The 21,380-nt window shown below is 43.4% G+C and overlaps 1 protein-coding gene across 3 annotated transcripts in view; it reads left to right on the top strand.

The window, feature by feature from the left end:
- RHBDD1 (rhomboid domain containing 1) overlaps positions 1–21,380 on the top strand; it is a 107,637-nt gene that overhangs the window by 489 nt on the left and 85,768 nt on the right. Inside the window, exon 1 of one of the 3 annotated variants that reach the window (XM_045853871.1) lies at positions 5,964–5,982. The exons of the other annotated variants lie outside the window; for them this stretch is intronic. The gene's annotated coding sequence lies outside the window, so the exon portion shown is untranslated. Of the gene's footprint in view, positions 1–5,963; positions 5,983–21,380 lie in introns of those variants that run through there. 3 annotated transcript variants of the gene reach the window in all.

Here is a 21,380-nt window from a genome sequence, read left to right as displayed (position 1 = left end):
TTAGTAGGGCATAGGAAGTCGGCTTCCGTGAATTCAACCCTTTTCTGCCCAGACCTTAAAAACCTTTCCAAAACGGAATCTTAGTCACTTTTGAAGACTCAGAGTGCTATCAAAATGAATTATTGCTTAATCATGATTGAGCTATCTATATGTATAGGTAGTGCACTCACTGACAGCGGAGTTCCTCTTTTTTATTTTTAGTTCTTTGGAATGGCTTTTAAAAGTCTGTCTAGTGCCTCAAATTTATATGTCGGGGAGTTTTTTTTTGGCTGGTTCTAATAAAGTTATAAAGACTTCATTTGCTGCTGGTATAGCGGGGCAGCACTGGATTCCTGAATTGTCCCAGGACTACTGGCATTGGCCTTACCTCGGAACTTGTTGAAAATGAAAATTTAGGGGTCTTACCAGTGGCTCCCAGTGCACCTAGGTGCTAAAGTTTGGGACTCACTGGCATAGTGATAACCATTTGGGGATCACAGTGGAGTTTTACAGAATGGAATGGATCCAGGTGAAGCCTTTGTAGGTGTAGGATTTTGGACAAGTTACTCAAAGGTTACTTCAAAGGGCTGTAAGCATTCAATGTGAAAATGCAGGAAAAGTGTTTAACACCAACATACATAGAAAACACTCAAAGGTGAGATGTTATTTAATAACCTCTTTGACTATATAAAATACACACATAAACTGTGTTGGAAGGATTCTTCGTTGGCTTAGATATGAGGTATAGGGCACAGATATTGTGACCGCTGCTTCGCAGACATTTTATTTATTTGTTTCTGGATTCCCAGTTATATTCTATATAATCCCTCGATTAAAAGTTAAAAGTTACAGCAACACATACTCATAAAGTGATGGCAATACCAACTACCACTTGGCTGTAGGGTTTTTAAGAATTGCGTTAGTAATCATGTTGAAGAGTACTTTAAAAATTTTTGTCCTTCTGTTCTCTTCAGCTTATTTATACCTTTTTTTTTTTTGACCCAGAATTTGGTAAAGAAGGTAGGGTGGATCACTGACCAGAGATGAGCCTTAGAGTTGAGAAGTATCACAGAGCGGTGACTTGTGAGCCAAGGACAAGGCTGAAGATGTTTCCATCCTTATCTTCCTTTCCCACATGTCGAAGCTCCATGGTAGCAGAGAAGGCCTCACTACAGCCATTCTCCATAGCTTTGTTTTCTGGAAGCATCTCAGGAGTTGAGTTAGGTGTGCCTGCCACCTGTTGTTTTTTTCAGATCATCCGTGGCAGGGTTTACTCAACAGCATTTCCCTTTCCTTTCCACGGGCCCACAGTGCGGGGGGTGGGGGGTGGGGGGTGGGGAGAAATATTCAGGATTTGAAGCAGCCACCCTAAAGCCTAGACTCATTCCAGTGTAAGAAGGGTCAGTGCCACACTGGGGCCTCACCAACAGGCTTGCATTAGAGCACGCTGCTCCCGGGGCCATGCTGTGGCTCCTGGATATTGTGGTGAGAGAGTTTTCACCTTGGATATCGGCTTGTATCAGAAGTAACTTTGGTAATGCTCTCCCATCATAGAGCATTCATTTTCTGAACGCCCCAAACATTTTTCTTGTTCTCTGTCTCAGAGAGGCAGAGATATTGCAGTGGTTTGGGGGTCAAGAAGACCCTGCTTTGAACCCTGCCTCTGCCACTACTGATTGTGTGCATCATACAAGTTAACACCCTCCCAACGTTAATTTCCTCTTCTGCAGAAGAGCAGTCATTGGTGTGTGATTGCCGAATGACGGTGAGTAAAATGAAATAAAGTGTAAAACGTCCCCTGGGTGTTAGATGTACAGGCCCAACAACTACTGCACGGTGGACAGTGGGAAAAAGTAGTTACCACCTGAAACCTAACTTTGTCTCATTCATGTCCTCCGTAGGAGTGAGATGGTTTTGTCATTACCAAACCACACTGGTTTTCTTTTTAAACAAAGATGCTGCAGTGAAAAGTCAGAGTGTTCACATTATTGAGAACCAGAGAAAGCAAACGCTTGGAGAAAGTTTAAACTCTAAACCTGATAGAAGAACACCATCTTCAGTTTTATCACCGTTCAGAGCAACGTCCATAAGTGGACATTGCTAACTGGAAGGTGAAGGTCAGGGGGTGATGAAAGTGTAAGTAATTTCAGTTAGTATGTCACTCAGTTATAGAAGGGGGCGCTATGTTAGAGGAGATGAGACCTCACAGAAAACATGCACCAAAGTATATGAAAATATATTAGCTCTGAAATAGTTATTATTTTTCAATATGGATGTTTAATAATAAAATGAGCATTTTTGTCCCATTTTTTAAAAATGATAACAATTCTCAATGTGTTTTTTAAAGTATTTATTCTTTAGAAAGAGGGGAAGGTAGGGAGAAAGGGAAAGAAACACTAGTGTGAGAGAGAAAAACCAATTGGTTGCCTCTTGTACATGCCCTAACTGGGACTGAACCCGCAATCCAGGCCTGTGCCCTGACGAGGGATCAGATTGGTGACCTTTTGCTTTGTGGGATGATGCCCAATCAACTGAGCCACACTGCTCAGAGCATTATGTGTTTTTGTGTATATAATGTATAAATACATGAGCACGGAAAATACTTGAAAGGAGTCCTACCAGGTCATAATTTTCAATTTTTTGTAATCCTCACCCAAGGATATGTTCATTGATTGTTTTAGAGAGAGAGGAAGGAGGGTGAGAGAGAGAGAAACATTAATGTGAGAGAGAAACATGAGTTGGTTGCCTTCCACACACTCCCTAACTAGGGATCAAACTCACAACCTGGGTATGTGCCCTGACTGGGAATCAAACCTGCAACCTTTTGGTGTATAGGACAACACTCCAACCAACTGAGCAACCCGGCTAGGGCCATAGTTTTGTAATTTGTGGATGGGGATTAAGTGGGTACACTTACATAAAGTTACATGTGATGTATACATAAACATTTTTTTTAAAAAAGACCATTAAAAAGATAGAAGTGATGCTCTCAAGAGATAGATTTCCTTTTATGCTGCAGTTGTAGTCATCCAAGCAGTGGGCCTCGGATTTTTTAGCAGGGAACGCTGTTTAGCAGAATCTGGGGAATAGCGCTCAGGAGCGGAGAGGCTTTAACGAAGGGTGCAGGCCCTCTGCAGGGACACAGAGACATGTCCCTGGAACCTGGTGGTCCAGGACACTGGTGTGAAACTCTTCATCTACGGGGTAGAAATCCTCAGGAGCTGAGCTGTACCTTAAAAAGTCACGACAGGAAGAATTCTTGTGAGTGGGAGTCAGAGTCACAAACATGTTCTGAAGACAAGACAAAAGGTTTTCAGCAATGGCGTTAAACATATGTAGTATAGCTTCTCATGCAGAGGAGTGATTATTTCTACAAAAATAGAGTGGTATCTATACACATTTTTTGAGTCATCATCTAAGCTCTTTTTGTTTTCCATCCCTCCAAGTATGACAGCTGTATCACTGTTGAAGCTATTTAATATTTCAACTGGCTGTTACAGATGACTCAAGGAAAAAGATTCAGGGAGTCCGTGGAAATACATAACTTGTGTTTACTGCCCCTTGATTTTTTGTTGTATGAAAGCCCCTGGTTTGCATTTAGCTTAGTGAAGGGTATTTCTTAGAGTTAATTTTTAGCTAATTGTGAGCTTTCATAAGAAAAATAATTTCAACTGCAAAGTATTTGTTAGATTGTTATTAATAGCAGTAGTAGTGACATTGCATTGTCTTTTCACACATGGAAGAGGGTTTCCTGGTGACAGCTGGAGAGTGGGGGAGGGGGAGTCCCTTTCAATCAACCAGCTGCTCTGTGCAACATCACGATGGTGATATTTCAGAGCCTGTGGATAATTTTGCCTGCATTCAGAAAAGGAAGTGTATGAAATTTCTGGGAAGCAATAGCGTGCAACAGCCCTTTGGGATCTAGGTGAGAGCCAACTAACTGTGAGTGCGTTCTGGTTTCCATCTCGGCGTTATTTACCACCTACTTCCTTGGGCATCGTCACATGCACAGCATAGTTACAAAGCAGTAATGCTTCATTCCACGGAGGGAGAGACTCATTACCTCCTGCAGAGGAAGGGACAGTAGAAAACAAACTTCGGGAGTGTACTGTGTGCATGCCCACAACATGCTATTTCATTGATTCTTCACAATGACTCCAGGAAGTAAGGGAAGTTTCTCTCATCTATGGATAAAGAAGTGCAGCAGGATGGATGATGTGATTTTCCCGAGGTCACGTACCAGTCAGCGATGGCATCCGGATTTGACCGCAAATCTGGCTCCCGCTCCAGGAGTGTTGGCATTGAAACAGCAGCTGTTTCTCCATGGTGTTAACTTGCTTATGCATTTTTAATTCGAAGTCACAGTTATCAGGGTAGTTATGAATGAAATTTGTATACATATTACAATGACATATTCTATTTAAGTAATATATAGGGGTGGGTGTGTGTGGGTGTGTGTTTTTAGCAGCTATTCCTAATTTTGGATGTTTTTCCCTTGAGGAGTGTCTTGGGCAACACTGTGAAAAATATTTTGCTACATTTTTTTATGTTACAAATACCAGCAATCTGTGATTATGTGTGTTGTAATGAACCTGTTGCGATTCTGAGTTTGAACAAATGTAGGAATACTGTGCACACTGCCCACGTAGCGGAAGTACCTTCCTTCACGCCAAAGTATTGGAGATTTCCTTCTTTCGTTCAAGGTACGCTAATTATGTATTAATAAGAAACAGTATAGGCTTCTAAATTTCCAGCTTGTGGCTGTTATGTCCACCCGGTGATGACTTAAAACACACCCTTTTATTCTTGCGAGATGGCTTCACGGCTGTTGACTGCTAGGTTCGCAGGTCGTTGCGCCTCCACGCCCGTCGTCCGCAGGATAACGCCAGCCTCGAGTTTCTGTGTTCCTGCCCCCAGGGCTCGTATAAAACTTTCAACTTCGTTTTGCTGTTTCCTGAACATCCCGTGCACTTTTATAAACGGTTCTATTATAGTTCTTTATTGCACTATCATGTGGCTGTGTGTCCGCTTCTCTTTCCAGGCCATGGTCGCTTATCCCTCGGTGGATGCTCGGATATCGTTAATTGAGGGAATATAGAGAGTGAGATATAAAATTATATGCTTAATGCTTTTATTGCTATAGTTTCCTATCCATTGGTTTTCTTCTCTGGGCTCATGATTAGAAAAATGTGATGATTTAAGTCTGTCAGTGAATTGCGTGACGGTGAAAAACGAAGAGGTGAATCTTTGCCAAGGAAAGCACGCAGGATCCTCCCGTCATCCTTCCTGAGGTCTGTGACGCTGGAGAGGCTCCCGCTCACTTCTGTCTTTTTACTTCCTTTCCTTCTTTCTTTGAGCAGATGAATCGAATCGACTCATTGTGCAAAAAGTTTAGTCAGAAGTGTTCAGCGAGTGACAACATCTTATTAAATGTTTGCACCTGTCTTATTTTCCGTGAAGAGCCAAGTCAGGGAGGACGATATTTTTGAAACATCACTTCAATAATTAGAAGTTTCTTTAAAAACATAAACTTGTGTAAATTGAAGACAACTGTAGACCATTGGTTTTTCCTTTTGAAAGAACATTCTTTGTCCAGTGTCCAGGTTTATCCACTAAGTGTGTGACTGAGAGGACTCTGCGTTACTTACACCGAAGTTGCTCTAGCACTCATGTCCTTAGCTCTGCGAGCTCTTTTCCTTTAGGGCATGCCTTCGAGACACTGCTTATCTACCCTCCATGTTTCGGTTGTTCTGTGGGCTAGAATATTGTTCTCGGTAGAAAACGAGAACTGGTGGTGCTTGAAATAAACTAGGATTTCCTTGCCAGCCCTTGGCAAATGCCTTAGTATCCTGGCTAGGGTTCTTTGACTGCAGACAACAAAAACTAACTTAACTGGTTTACCCAGATAATTTATTCAAGAGCAAGAGATCGGAAGTGTGGAATAAGCTCAGAGAGTTGAGAGAAAAACCGAACCACCAGGACTTGATGAAGGACAGCAGCTTGGTGAGCTCTCGGGGTCTGGGTAGACTTGGTGGGTCTGGAAAATTCTCTGTTAATGCTCTGAAAGAAGGAGGCATTGATGATGGGCAAGCGAAAAAACCCGAGCTGTCCCCACCACCGAGTCACTAGTGGATGTCCTGTGTGCTTTCTGGGAACATAAACAGCACCTCTGAAATCTGGCCTTCTCTTCCCCCTCTTGACTAGTTCGTATGCTGGAAAGATTTCGGTTACATAAATAATTCACTAACAGTCCTTACCCAGATTAATCTAGAGTGTGATGGCTATCACCTTTTCATTGATTATGGGTAAACAAACAAAGAAATCTGGCGAGGAGCAGACGGGAGAGTGGAATTACTTAAGTGCTCCTGAAGGGAGAGGTGGTGGGGTGCCGGCCTTGCTGCTCGCCGCGTGTCTGCCGGCTTAGGGACCCACATCTGAAGGGCTGTCAGTCCGAGAACTGTAATGAGCCCTCATTACACTAAAACGTGTAGTCTGCCTGAGAAGGGACCGGCTTATGATTGATATTGGAAGTCATCCGTGGTGATGGATCCGAATTGGAGCTGGCACTAATTCACCTCGCTGTGGAGCAAAAGTCAGGGCTGTGTACGAGATCCAGTGGTTTCATTTTTTCATGTATAAAGATAATGTAATGATTTCTGTTAAGACAGTAACACTTTAAAAAGGAGGGAAAAATTAAAATTTTGCCATCTGACAACATCCAGAATTTTTTAATCCTAAAATGGAAGCTCATTAAATTCTCAAATGTGGTGGTACTTTAAAGATAATCTTGACAAAAATTCTGGCTTGACATTTTGGTATAAAATTTATTGTAATTAGAAAATCAGTTTTACTTTCATGTGTCTTCCACATACCCCATCATATTGGTTTAAAAATGTGTGTGTAATTGAATCGCATGAAGCAGTTTAGAAATGTGGGATCATAGAAGCCCAGAAAAATGCTGTTTTGTTACTAAGTTATAAAAACACTTTAAGGATATTTTAAAATTTAATGTTAAGCCTTACTTTACTTTTTTATATGGATGAAAAACACTGTCATTTCCCAGTTTGTGATTTTATATATGTACAATCTCAGCATAACGTCATTTAACCCTCACACCACCAAATGAGCCTGCATTATTTCCTTTAACAGGAGAGAAATGGCAGTCAAATGACTTCCCTAAGGTCTCATAGCTTGTGTGTTGTAAAGATCTTACTGAAGGCCGTGCCCTTAACCACTGTCCTGTGGCATGCATGTTAATATTGCTAGCTCTGTGTATCATTTTGACAAAAAGCACTGGGAAATTTCTTTTCCCAGAGCCTGTTTACTCAGTTGCCTGCCAACTTCCTTCTGTTCGGAAACTGTTCAGACGTGTTGCCTTATCTGTCATCTTATGCCACCGCTTTCCGTGAATGCGGCCACCGCTCCCATATTGTGGCAGCGTGCTCTGTGAAGCCCTTTGTCCTTTGCGTCTCAGAGCAGCCTGATGGCCTTTCATGTTGAATTCAGCAAGATTGCTTTCTTTTTTCATTTAACAAAGCTTGAGTGTTACTTTCTAGGTGAAAAATAATTAAATGCTTTTAAAGATGTATTTGATTAAGAGGAAGCTGATCTGTGTAAATTAATTATAACTGTAATGATGTCAGAGCCTTGTCTTTTATTATTAACCAGGTAATTGACCAGAAGTTTGAAAGCTTATTGTAACTGACAGCTAGTGGTTTGACCTTGTGTGCTGTCGAGAAGTGAAACATGCACAATGCATGTAAATGCAGTTTGTTCACTGCGCTACATGTGTTGTCAGAGCCTCTGACCGTGCTCTCATTTCCACTCTTTACTCCTTTGATGAAATCCGTGTACTCGAACTGAACATCGTGCTGCGCTCTCTTCCTTAAAGCATCCAGCCAAACACAAATGTCTCTGCCACTGAGTCATTACCGTCCAACAGGAAACCTTGGCACGTGTAGGATGTACAGTCAAGTAAACCAATGCCCCAAATTTAATCAATCTTGTTTTTAAGTTCCATGTGAAAGAAAGCAAAACAACTTTTGGTAGAGAAGACGTAAAAATAGGGACATATTTGGCAGATTGAGAGAGAATGGGTCCCCTCTTATTCTAATTTGTCTGAGAAAGTTGAGGGCATGAGGCATTTTAAATAGGTGCGTGATGAGAGCCTCTAACTTGGGTGAGTTTGGTTAAAGGACGGGATTGTAGTGGTGAACACGGGGAGGAAGTGGCATAAGACGGGCCAACGAGCTGCGGTTCCTGGGTGTTGGCTGTCCTCCTTCCGGCGCACTTGATACTAGCAGTAGAGTCAGCTCTGCTAGAGCGTGACATAGGCATTCCTGAAGTCACCTTGCCATGCGCAGCCAGGCAATAAAATGCACACAGCTTATGGAGCGCATGCTGTTAGGGGTAAAACACGCAAAAAACTTTGTCAGTGGCACATTAAAAAAGAGAGAGACAGGAACCTAATAAAAATGGTAGCACAACCTTACATGTTAAATGATCAAAAAATACCTAAGTGCTAGAATAAATTTGGCATCCTTTCTTCAAAAAGTACTACACCTTGCTTGTCGAAGTGGCTGTCAGAAGGATCGCAACTTGTGAATTATTGGCAGTGGAGGAAGGAGACTCATCCAGAATGGGATGGCAAGTCATAACTGCAGACATGGATGGGCGTAGGTTGTAACGCACTCTGTGAACTTGAGGTGGCTGGTTTGAGGCGTGCAGATGTGTCCATTCCGTGGGTTTCCGTGCAGCTTGCTTCAGCCGGATACAGTTTTCTGCACTCATCCTGTGGATGAAGTTATGCATAATCAAACGCTAAATATGCATTATGCTCAAATTGTTCCCTGATATATTAATTATATGTGAGCACATTTGCTTGTTTTGAAACAAGGGCTACAGCAGAAGCGCGGGAGCCCCATCAGGGAGTGACGCTGGCGGCGCTGTGAGGGCCCTGCCCCCGTCCCGTGCCCGCCTGCCCGCGGTGCATCGTTCCCACAGACTTCTAGCCTCAGCAGCCGCCGTGCTCCACCTACGTGCTTTCTCGGGCCCCTGACACCTGCTTCGCCTGCTATGGCAAGTCACCAGTGACGGAGTTAGGGCAGACCCCAAGCCTTTGGGGGATAAGCACAGAGGCACAACTCGACTAACTTACAGGGTCCCCTGTGGGATAATGCTGTCAGCACTCGTAGTGATGGCTCGCTTAATAATGCGCCACAGCCCTACCAGGGTAGCTGCTGCCTCCCAAATAAATTACTTACACAGAGCCCCTTGTCTCAGTCTGCTTCTAGGAAAAGCCCGAACGGTAAGTGATGTATAATAATAGCAGGTAGGTACCTTTATCAAGAGTAGGCTAGTTAAATCCTCATAGCAACCCTTTTTACAGGCAGGGAAACACACATGGCTTGACGAATTTGTCTGGGATAAGTAACACAGCTAATAAATAGACCAGCCATCTTAGCCATCACTTGGCGCTGAGCAAGGACCCAGAGGCAAACACCATCTGATTGGGCAACAAGGCACAGGAAAGTAATAGAAACTAAGGTTAAGCACTCAGTGTTTTAAATTTAATTGCTGGGGCTTCAGGGGGTCTTTAGCAAGGTCTCTTACCCTGCCATTACAAAGCTACATGAAAGGTTTTTGTTGTTGTTTGTTTTTTAGCAGCTACTTGGGTTGGGTTTGTGAAATTGGAATGTCCCCACCTGATCTGGACATTTGCACTTCAGAGTTTTTCCCAAAGATAGGGAAGTGCCCAGAGGAGCCAGGCCTGGCCACCCTTCTGAGATGCCATCATCCTGGTCGCTCACGTGGACGTGTGTGATTCCGGGCTGAGTCTGTAGGGGAGGGAGAGCTTTGCAGGGTCCCCCTTTCCTGATGGTCTCATCCCTGGGCAATCCGAGGCCAGGCTGCCCAGAAGCCCTGCGCCTGGGTGTGGTTTTCTGAACGCTTTCCCTGACCCCAGTGAGGGTGCTTGGAAGCCACGCAGCAGATGCGCAGCGGCGAGTGAATAAAAGTACAGGTGTGCAAGAGAGGGCTCCTGTTTCCTCCAGAATCTTCTGCCAGACTGTTCTGGTGACTTAGAAGATAAGATGGGATCGTTCTGTCTCTGAATCTACACTCTGTGCCTGTGGGGTTAAGCGTTGTTGCCTCTCTGGTTACTGGCAGAGAATAAGCAAAGTGACTTCCGAACTCCTGTGAAACAAGGAACAGTGGCGGGTACTTTGTCCTTTTTGTTTCTCTGAGCCTGAAAACGCTGCCTCACCTGATAGATGGCCTGTATGCTACTTCGTTGACTGATCGCGTTGTTAAAATTTAGCCTCTTCCGAGCTAGAAAGAAGTTCACGTTTCTTCCACCAGGCAGAGTTGGTAGGTTTCTTCCTCTGTGTCAGAGAGGCCGTGCTCTTCCTCTCTCTGCATCTCCGTGTGTCTTTCTCCATCTGTGTCTGAGTCTCTGCGTTTGGGGAGAACATTTCAGGGTTAAGCCCAGACTTCAGTTTTCTGAGCTTCCTGTGCTGCAAAACAGCTTAATCCTACTCAACCTAAAGAAATGGACCATTCAAGAGTTTGATGATCTTGGACATCCAGGACCCCAAAGCCAGGGGCAGAACCTCCTGGGAAGAGGCGCTCTCTCCCTGAGGAACAGTCTCTCCAGTTCATTTTAACCCTCTTTGTGCTTTTTGACCTAAAGTTTTCAAATTGCCAAGAATCCCCAGCAGATTTCTCACCACCCGCACAAACTCGTCACTTCAGCAAAAAACCCCTCGTTCCTTGGAATGAATGAATTGTGGGTCTTTATTTTCTTTACTCGTGTGTAGTTCAACTGACATTAAACGGACACCGCAGCCTGGTGTTAAAACTAGTTTAGAGCATTTCCTAAATCTGCCACCCCTTTTCTGAGTCCTTTGCCTTTACCTGGAAGTAGCTTGCCATTCCTTTTAGGATTTTTTTTTTTTTTTTTTTAATCCTCAGCAGCCAGTCCTCCGTGTAGTAGCAAAACTTGGTCTTGGTTGTGGTAATGTTGATGGCTTTTGGTTTGCTTGGTTTGTCTTCCAGTTCTTACACCTTTCTACCTCCTCCTCAGTGGCAGGGCCCGTGTGGAAGCTGAAGTCTTATGTTTAGCCTTGTGAACTTTACACTGTGCCAGGTCCCCCTTGGGGGACATTGATCTAGCCTTCTCCAGCAGTTAGCCATCAATCTTATCGCTTCCTGGATATTGTTAGACTCTGTAGGGTAGCACTAACTGCTTATCAAGACCTGACTGGACCGTTTCTTTTGCTGATTTCATTTATTGCCTAGGGAAGGTATTTTTGTGGCTTAGAATACTTACAGGTGATGGCAATCATTTGAAACCACTTTCCTGTGTTTGATTTAAACTTCTCTCTTTTCATAGCTTTCCCTGAGTTTTGCTTCAGTAATTTTTGCGTGTACAAAAGAAATGCAGTGACTCCAGGGATTCTGGAGGCTCTAGAATTTTCGCACCTATGGGGCTCCGAAGCAGAAATCTGGTTGGAAGTGGGTCGCACAGTTGGGACCAGTGGCTAGGGGAGTCACCGCGCACCTGTGTCTGCATAGTGAGCACACTGTTTTTATCGTGATGGTATGTTAATTTGGGGCACTTGGGGGAAGATGGATCATGAAGCCGTACTGATGTTCCCCAGTGGACAGTGTCTGCCTGTTTCTGACTGTACAAGTTGTACCCATTTTCCCCAGCCTTGCTGACACATCCATCTGCCCTCAGCAGCTTTGCTGTTTATGTGCCAGAATTTCTTCACATTGATTTGTTTTCTTTTTTTTAAAGATTTTATTTATTTTTAGAGAGGGGAGGGAGGGAGAGAGAGAGAGAGAGAGAGAGAAACATCAATGTGTGGTTGCTGGGGGTCATGGCCTGTAACCCAGACATGTACCCTGACTGGGAATCGAACCTGCGACGCTTTGGTTCACAGCCTGCGCTCAATCCACTGAGCTACGCCAGCCAGGGCTTGATTTGTTTTCTAAGAGTTTTACTTTAAGATATTTGTTTACTGCTTTTGAAGTCTTAAAAGTAGAATTCTTCCCTTGTAATATTTTTTTCTAAAATAGACATTGTATCTCAATGGGTTTCATTATTTCCCAAAGCAGCATCTAACTTAAAATGTATTGCTCCACCTTATCTCTTTGGTAATATCTTATTTTTTTATAAAAGGAAGTCCTTTGCTAAATGGTTAACACTGAAATCTTTATACTTTTTTTTTAAAGATTTTATTTATTTATTTTTAGAGAGGGAAGGGAGGGAGATAGAGAGAGAGAGAGAAACATCAATGTGCGGTTGCTGGGGGTTATGGCCTGCAACCCAGGCATGTACCCTGGCTGGGAATCGAACCTGCGACACTTTGGTTCGCAGCCCACACTCAATCCACTGAGCTACGCCAGCCAGGGGAGAAACCTTTATACTTTTAACCACTTTTTTCTTCCTTATTGTTACTCAAATTAGTTTTGATCAAATTTTACACAGTGTATGATAAGCAGAGGTCGAAGTAAAAGGGGGGGGGCACTGTTTTAGCCCCTTTTAGTACTTACACAAATTCTCTGAACCCTGAGTGTACCCTCCAAGAAACGTTCCTGTGAAAGGAAAGTGGTGCACATCTTCTCTAAGGGCTTGTAGTTTGGTGTCTTGAGTAAAAACTACTGGCTCTGAAGCAGCCCTTTGCACTGCTATTGGCCTGCGCCTAGCTCACAGCCCAGAATTTCAAAACATTTGCGTTGAACCACATACAGACGTGCAAGGCGTGTCTTGCGTGCTGTGGAGGGACAGACCTTGGCTTTCTTCGGTGACGGACGGGCAGGACTGCCAGGGCTCTCACACGTGGAGGGAGTGGCAGGGTCCGCGGCTGTGACAGACGGAGCTGAAAGGGCTGGACAGACAAGCAGCAGCGCCAGGTGGGGCTCACTGCGTGCGTGTCCTCAGAGTCCAAGTCATGATGAGCATGGTCACGGGGGCTTCTGCACCTGCAGGAAAACCTGGAGTCCTGTCTCGCTCATGTGCTTCCACACCGCAACTGCTGAAAGCATTTCCACCCGACGGGGCCCTTATGTTTGCAATGGGCACACTTACGGTAATCGGGAGTGTGCACCCTCCTGGCGTCTCCGCACCACCCTGGAAGGAGAGTTGTCCTGGGCCACACGTTAAATACATTGTGACACGTAATCACAAAAAATCTCATAACGTTTTAAGTACACTTATGATTTCGTGTTGGGCCGCATTCACAGCCATCTGGGGCTGCATGGGGCCCACGGGCCGCAGGTTGGACATGCCTGTCTGTAAGCCATGTGATGTGTGTGAAGTTCACTTTGGTGACCACTGGTAGAGAGAGCGCCCCCTGTGGCTGCCCATCCGAGGAGTGGCCACACCTAATTAAGCACCTACTTAAGCACAGAGAAAGCTGCCAGCTGACATTTGAATGTCCCCAGAAAAGTCTCCAGGGCAGAAGCTCCACTGAGCTACTTCTCACGTGGGCAACTCTACTGAGTCTGTTTCTGCACACCTCAGGATGGGTGGCAGGATGGGTAATGACCTTCTTGGCAAGCGCTGTGCTGGCCAGCTAGTAGATAATATCAAACTAATAGTGTCCACACAGGATTGTGGGAATGAAATGCCACACATGACATATCATTCCTTTGTAAGCTATAAATGATCTCACAAATATTCGTTATTACTGAGGAAGGTGTATACACGTTATATAAGACGTTGGATCCCAGGCTGAAATGCTTGAAGTTGATCAGATGATGATAAAGATTTAATATCGGGTAGTACTTACATAGTGCTTATTATGTTTATTATGTTTCCGGTAATGCTCTGTATGTTTTACGTATATTAACTCACCAACTCCACGAAGCAGGTCTTACTATTATTTAGCATCTGTTTTATAAAGGAGGACACTTAGACATGGATTGATTGAGAACTTGCCCCAGGTCATCCAATTCCCAAAAATTGAGCCAGGATTTGAACCCAGGCCATTTGGCTCCAGAATCCATTCTATTAACCGTGACACTATTCAGTCTGATAGTGATAAAGCTGGAAAGCTGTTATACAATAGTTGAGACAGCGTGATGGATTGGGGGCTGGGGATACCATGATGAGACTGGGTTTTAAGCAAATCAAGTCAGGCATTATGTAAAGTGGACTGTGGGAGGCTCTCAGGTGACAGGGCATGGTCTTGGGTGGGGCATGTCACCACATAACATATGCCCTTATTAATGCTTGCTTACTTTCTGGAACTTTCTTTTACTTCTCTTGTTTTAGTGGTCTTAAATCCTAATCACCAGAGGTCAGGTGTTCTGCCTTCCCCATGGATGGCATTGGTACGTAAGGCAGGCTGTTATAAAAGACAGGTGGATAGGGTCCCACTAAGGTAAGGAACAGTTTTTATTTGTTTTCATTTGGGGAGATGGTATATGAGGGAGGAAAAGGAAGTTTTTGTCTTAAAAACTCTACCCGTAGTTTAAAATCAGAGAGGTTTAGCCAGGTGGCGTTAGGGAGATAGTTAATGGTTGCATTGATCCAAATGAGGCAATTTCTTATGTGGTTATAACAATGCAGAGTATGGGCGTGGAGGACTGCCGCGCGAATGGAGATCTCGGCCACCCTAGACAGGGGTAAGTGCTCCCAGTTTCTGGTGCAAGAGTCCAAGTCGCAGATAGTTCTGTGAATAGATACTGGAATGTAATTACTGAGAGTGGCGTAATGTTCATAAAGACTGGGTTCCCATTACCTTCTTAATATAATTGGATTCCAGCTTTCATTTCTTATTCATGAAGCCAGTTTTCATTCACTCGATAATCCTCCATGAGCACAGGGCCTCCCTCTCTCGGGCTTCTGGGGGCGATCCCACCCTGCGCCCCCAGGACGCCCCCTTTACTAATCCACTCGGGTGGCGGGTGCGTTGTGGTAGACTGAACGTGGTGTAATGATGTGAAGCTGTTGCACGTAATATTGAAATGTTAGGTCTTAACATCATAAATCACATGTTATGCATCATATAGCCACGTATTGCATATAACAACTATGTATTGTGCATAAATCGTGCAAGCTTTTTTGAAATGCATTCATGTATCTGAAAAGAGGAAACAAATGACTTTGCAAGTCTTTCGTTAATAAATTCTTGTTTTTCATTTAATTCTAATACATATTATACTTTGTGACTTTCTTATTTTCGAAAACTGTCTTGAAAATCTGCATGTTGTAGCTAGGTCCTTTGGTGGGGGGAGGTGGCTAAGCAAGCTAATACCTTTTAGGAAAAATGAAATCATCCTAAGAAATTTTATTGGAAGAACAGAGCATTTTATTATTGTGATGAACTAAAAAGTTCTTATCCATCGGTCCAATGGTAACAAGCTGAGAGGAGTAATTTCTTATGTTCGGATTAGAAAAGCCATGACTGATAAGATTCCCAGAGTCACAGGAGAAGCAGCGGCCCAGTCCAGTTCATTCCTAGAGAGAGTAGATGGTACTGGAACAGAGTAAGAGGGAGGAAAAGCATCTAGTGTTTTGTATATTTTTTGACCGATTTCATGTGGTATTTATGATGTACTTGTTTGTTGTTCAGCTCTTATACTTCAAAAGCGGAGGAAGTTTTATGTTTAGCATAAAGAGTCTGCTATTTCCACAGCATATTTGCTCTGTTTGAAGCAATAAAGCACACTAACCCTCTGTTTCCTTCAAAAAAATGATTTTGTAATGTCTTAGTTGAATAGGTTGGTCTAAGCCCTACCCCTGCTATTGAACAGCATTCCCATTCATATTCAACACAGGACAGAGGGTGGCAGTGCTAAAATCCTTGCAGTTCAATCTGGACAATGTCTTTGTAGTTTCATTTTTCTTTCTGGAGCATTCTTCTGACCTGAGCTTATTAAACTATTGAGAGAGAGAGAGAGAGGGAGGATATGATGGTCAGTATGGTTCTGGGTACCTGGCGAGCATGTGTTTATATTACATTTTAAGCAATGAAAATTTAAGCATTTGCTCATCAGTAGCCATTAGGGACATGTAAATCAACACTCCTTCATACTCCCTAGGGTGCCTATAATTAAACACTGGATAAGAACAAGTATTGTTGAAGATGTGGAGAAATTGGAACTCTCACACTGTTGGAGGGAATGCAGAAATTTGGAAAACGGTTGGGTCGTTTCTCAAAAAGTTAAACATAGAGTTACCAGCAACTGAAAACAACGTCTGTGTTCCTTTAAAAAAATTGTGCGTGAATGCTCATAGCAGCATTATTCACTGTAGCCAAAGAGTGGAAACAACCCAGACGTCCATCATCTGATATATGGACAAGGACTATGTGGTATCTCTATGTAATGAAATGTTATTCTGCCATAAAAAGGAACTATTCTGTTAATATGTAGTACAACACAGATGAACCTTGAAAACGTTATGCCAAGTGAAAGCAGCCAGACGCAAAAGGCCACATATGATATGATTCTATAGACGTGAAATGTCCAGAAGAGGCAAATCCATGAGACAGAAAGTAGATGAGTGGTTGCCAGGGGCTGGGGGAGGGGAGAGAGGGAGTGACTGACAACTGGTACACTTTGGAGTAATGAAAATGGTTTGGAATTAGAGAGTCGTGTTGATTTCATGACCTTGTTAATGTACTAAAAAACACTGAATCATACACTTTAAGACAGTACATTTTATGGTATGTGAATTATATCCCAATTAAAAGAAAAAACAAGCTTTAAGCATGTAGAAGGGCAGGCATTAGCAGAGTACTGAACCTGAGTGATTGTAGGCCTTTGATAAATACTTGCCAAGTGACTTGAACAAACGTACTTTCTCCCCGTGACTTTTTAAGGAATATACTTAAAATATATGGAACTGTTAAATGAAATTTACCACATGCATGAAAAATATGGTAGTAATGGCAACAGCATTAATCTATCTCAAATATGTGTCAGAGACCTTTTCTTGAGTCTTAAAGAAAAACGTACAATTTTAAAAAAACCTCTGTGAATAATTGTAAGATTTGTTGCTCTTTTAGTGATATGGAAGGCTGCTTTTAGAATAGCATTCAATTATTCCCATTAAGACTCTGTAGTTTCTTTCTGTGAAATTAATTTGGTTACTATCAGATGCCAAATTGGAAACATGATTTATAACTGTTTTGTATTCTTGCAAGTTAATGGCCTGGATTGTTCATTTTTCAAAATACATTTTATTGATTACACTAATACAGTTATCCCAATTTCCCCCTTTGCCCCCCTCCACCTGGTATCGCCCTTCCCTCCAACAATCCCCCCACCTTAGTTCATGCCCACAGGTTGTGCATGTAAGTTCTTTGGCTTCTCCATTTCCTATACTATTCTTAACACCGCCCCCTGTCTCTTTTGTACCTACCAGTTATGCTTCTTAATCCCTGTGCTGTTTCTCCCTTTCTCCCCCTTCCCCCTCCCAGCTGTTAACTCTTCAGATGATCTCCATGTCTGTGATTCTGTTCCTGTTCTGGTTGTTTGCTTGGTTTGTTTTTTTAGATTCAGTTGTTGATAGTTGTGAATTTGTTGCCATTTGAGTGTTTGTAGTTTTGATCTTCTTCTTTTTCTTAAATAAGTCCCTTTAACATTTCATATAATTACCACCTGGTGATGATGAACTCCTTTAGCTTGTCTGGGAAGCACTTTATCTGCCCTTCCATCTAAATGATAGCTTTGCTGGATAGAGTAATCTAGGTTGTGGGTCCTTGCTTTTCATCACTTTGAATACTTCTTGCCAGCCTCTTCTTGCCTCCAAGGTTTCTTTTGAGAGATTAGCTGACAGTCTTACAGGAACTCCTTTGTAGGTAACTCTCTCCTTTTCTCTTGCTGCTTTTAAGATTCTCTTTTTATCTTTAACCTTTGGCATTTTAATTATGATGTGTCTTGGTGTGGTCCTCTTTGGGTCTAACTTGTTTGGGACTCTCTGTGCTTCCTGGACTTGTATGTCTATTTCCTTTGCCTAATTGGGGAGTGTTTCTTTCATTATTTTTTCAAATAAGTTTCCAATTTCTTGCTCTACCTCTTTTCCTTCTGGCATTTCTATAATTTGGATATTGGTGTGTTTGGAGATGTTCCAGAGGCTCCTTATACTCTCCTTGTTTTTTTTTTAAATTATTTTTTCTTCTTGTTGTTCTGGTTGAATGCTTATTCTTCCTTATGTTCCAAATTATTGATTTGAATCCTTCCTTCCTCTCCTCCACTGTTGTTTCCCTGTGGATTTTTCTTTATTTCACTTAGTGTAACCTTCACTTCTTCCTGTATGTTGCTGCCGTACTCCATGAGTTTTTTGTGCGTCCTGAGTAACAGTGTTTTGAACTCTGCATCTGTCGGGTTGGTCATCTCTGTTTTGTTTAATTCGTTTCCTGGGGATTTGATCTGTTCTTTCATTTGGGCCATATTTCATCTCCTCAATTTGGCAGCCTCCCTGTGTTTGTTTCTGTGTACCAAGTAGAGCTGCTTTGACCCCCTATCTTAGTAGCATGGCCTGTTGTAGAAAAGGCACCTGTACATTGGGGAGGAGGCTTAGGTAATGGCCAGGGCGGGGCAAGCCTCTTCACAGCTTTGTGGCTTTGCGAGGCGGGAGGGCTCAGAGAGGGGGCAGTGCCTCTGCCTAGCTTCTGGAGGTTTGCCTGGCACTCGCCCCGTTCCCAGTCGCTTCACCCACTTCCTGTACGCGTCTTGTGCCCTTCCAGCTGTTGCCCTGGTGCTGAATCCCAGAGTGGGTGGGTTTGCGTACGTTCTAAGTCTGTGCGGGGCCTGTAAGTGGAGTCCCCTGAAGATCTGGCTGTTTCTTCCACTGCCCCAACCCCTACTGGTTTTTAAGCCAGAATTTACGGGGATTCATCTTCCTTGGGCTGGAACCCTGGGCTGTGCAGTCTGGCCTGGAGTTGGGATCGCTCACTCCCAAGGTATCCCTCCTGAGTTTTATCCACCTCACGTGAATGTGGGACGCCCGACCTGCTGCCACCACTGCATGCCACACCACATCTCTCTGCCCTCTCTGCCTCTCAGCACTTTGGCGCCTCTGCCCCTCCTACCCATCTGGATGAATTTGGCTCCTTTAAATCCTTGGTTGTCTGACTTCCATGCAGCTCGGTTTTCTGATGGTTCTGGGTGTTACTTGGTTTGAGATCTAGTTGTAATTCTTTCTGTGGTTGGGTGAGGCACCTGTGCCTCCCTCTTGACTGGAAGTTCTGAATTATTGTTGAGCATTTAAATTGAAAGTTGAGATATATACCTGCCTGGTAAATTATACTCATGAAAATATTTCCTGCTTTGTAAGTAGAATTGAAAATCACCATAATTAGTTTCCATACCCTTTTTTATAAACTCCTTTCTCTCCCCCTTGAGACACATTGGTTTCCCAAGTTATGAATTCAGTTTCTTTTGTTTGTTCTAGCCACTTAGTTTTTCTTATTACATACCCGTTAAAATTTTAATTTCTCATTAAAAGTAAATATGGCTAATTTTCCTATCAATATTTCAAGAAGTCTTCCATTTCTGTTGGAGCCTTGATACAGAGCTGTCCAGTGTGCATTACTATATAATTAAAATGTCATTTTTTAAATCAAAAAGCTCTGACAAAACAGCCTATTAATACATTTTAAATGGATTAAAGGTTAATTCCTGTGACGTTGAGATAAATGCCATAAAAGCTGTCCTGGAACTAAACATGGTAAGTGGAGCAACATGAGTAGTGTTCTGGGGAAGGCTGCTACAACTGCAGGAAAAGTTCTTCGAGACAAACACCCCAGAGGAATTCAGACCTTTTCAGTCAGTCTCGTTTATTGTGTAGTGAAGATGTACTGTATTCAAAAATACAAATACTTCTTGAGTTACTGGGCAGATACTTAGGAAGCACTGACTACATGCCAGTCACTGTGCTAGGCTCTGGATATTCCGTGGCGATCAAAGTGGAGAAGGTAATTCTGCCCTTGGCCTTCTGTGCTGCAATCTTGGAGCTCTTGCGGTGGGAGCACCTGTGTGGTTGGACCATGGTGACCGAGGCAGAGACCGGTGTGCAATGGGACCAGAGGGGTGGGCAGGACAGTAGTGATCACAGGCGTTTAGTTATGGTGAAGAGTTTGGTCTCCATTCCAACTTGTAATGCTAAGCCGCTGAAGGCTCACTGCAGGTGCCTCCACCTGTAGTTGGTAAATGCTACTCTGAGCAGTGGTAGAACACGGTCGGTGGATGTAAGCAGAGAAACAGGGAATCCACTTCGGGAGTTTGTTGTAATTCGGGCAAGTTATGACAGTGGCTTAGACTAGAGCAGTGAGCCTAGGATTAGAAGGAGACCAGTAGCCAGCTGGGAGAATTAACTAAGACTTACGGATGGGTTGTAGGGGTAGGAAAGTGATGAGGGCCAAGCATGTGCAAAGGATGTTTTTTATATTTCTGACTTGAACAACTGGGCACCCGGAGATTCCATGTTCTGAGATGGGTGGGGAACGTGGGAGGAAGAGCAAACTTGGAACGGATGGTCCAGTGTTGTTTGGGGCACGTTGAGTGTTGGGGAGGATGTGTTTATGGAGTGGGGTGTGCAGGGACCAGCCTGCTCTTCCTTGAGCTGCGGTCACTGGTTTATGGCCCAGTACAGATTAGAATAAATAAAATCATTTCTAAAACCAAGCGCATTGCACCAGTTTCCAGCTCATCCATACATCGCTATAATTGATCACGCCTTTGTGGTCCCTCTTATAACTCAGCACTCTAAAAATTTCTATGTGTTTGATGGAAAGGACAAAGCAATATTAATTTTATAGTCAGCACTTGCTTATTGTCATCTGTTGTCTTGTCTTTGGTGGTCTGAGCCCACAAGGTCTATGGGGGAGCTTTGTCTGCAGAGCCCCCCGTCCACCATGGATGAGAATAAGTCTACCAAGGCATGATCTGCTTGGGGAAGAAAGGTGGCTGATCTCTCAAAGGAGAAGGACCAGGAGCCTGTTCCTCAATGGGCTTTTTTTGGGTTCATTTGCACAGGAAATAGATAAAGCTCATTAATCATTGTCAGGCAGTAAGGATCAAACAATAGATAACAAAGAACTCTGAGGGCCTATTTTGAGTCAGGGTCAGATAGCTAAAGAGCTGTAAAACTTTGAGGAACAAACTTACTTCTTGGACCCTTATCATTTAATCAAGAGCATTCTAAACAAAGCAGATTTCACGGGATTTTACATATTCTATCTTAGGCCTGATTGCCCGGGGAGCCCGCCCTTTCCAGCTTAGGACTGCACCACCCTCTGTCATTGTTTCAGGCTTAGGTGGAGCAAGGGCAGTAGGGCAGCCAAGAGATTAGGAGACTTCTCGCAGATAGAATGAGGACTCAGGCTTTGTCAAAGCTGATGGGTGAGGGTCCATCACCCCCTTTTGCTGTAGCCCCCCAAGTC

The sequence above is a fragment of the Phyllostomus hastatus genome, unplaced genomic scaffold (genome assembly GCF_019186645.2).
Source record: "Phyllostomus hastatus isolate PE091 unplaced genomic scaffold, TTU_PhHast_1.1 phas_contig_137, whole genome shotgun sequence".
NCBI lineage: Eukaryota > Metazoa > Chordata > Mammalia > Chiroptera > Phyllostomidae > Phyllostomus > Phyllostomus hastatus.
The sequence above is the reverse complement of the archived record's forward strand: the minus strand, read 5'-3'. Positions and strand labels throughout refer to the sequence as shown.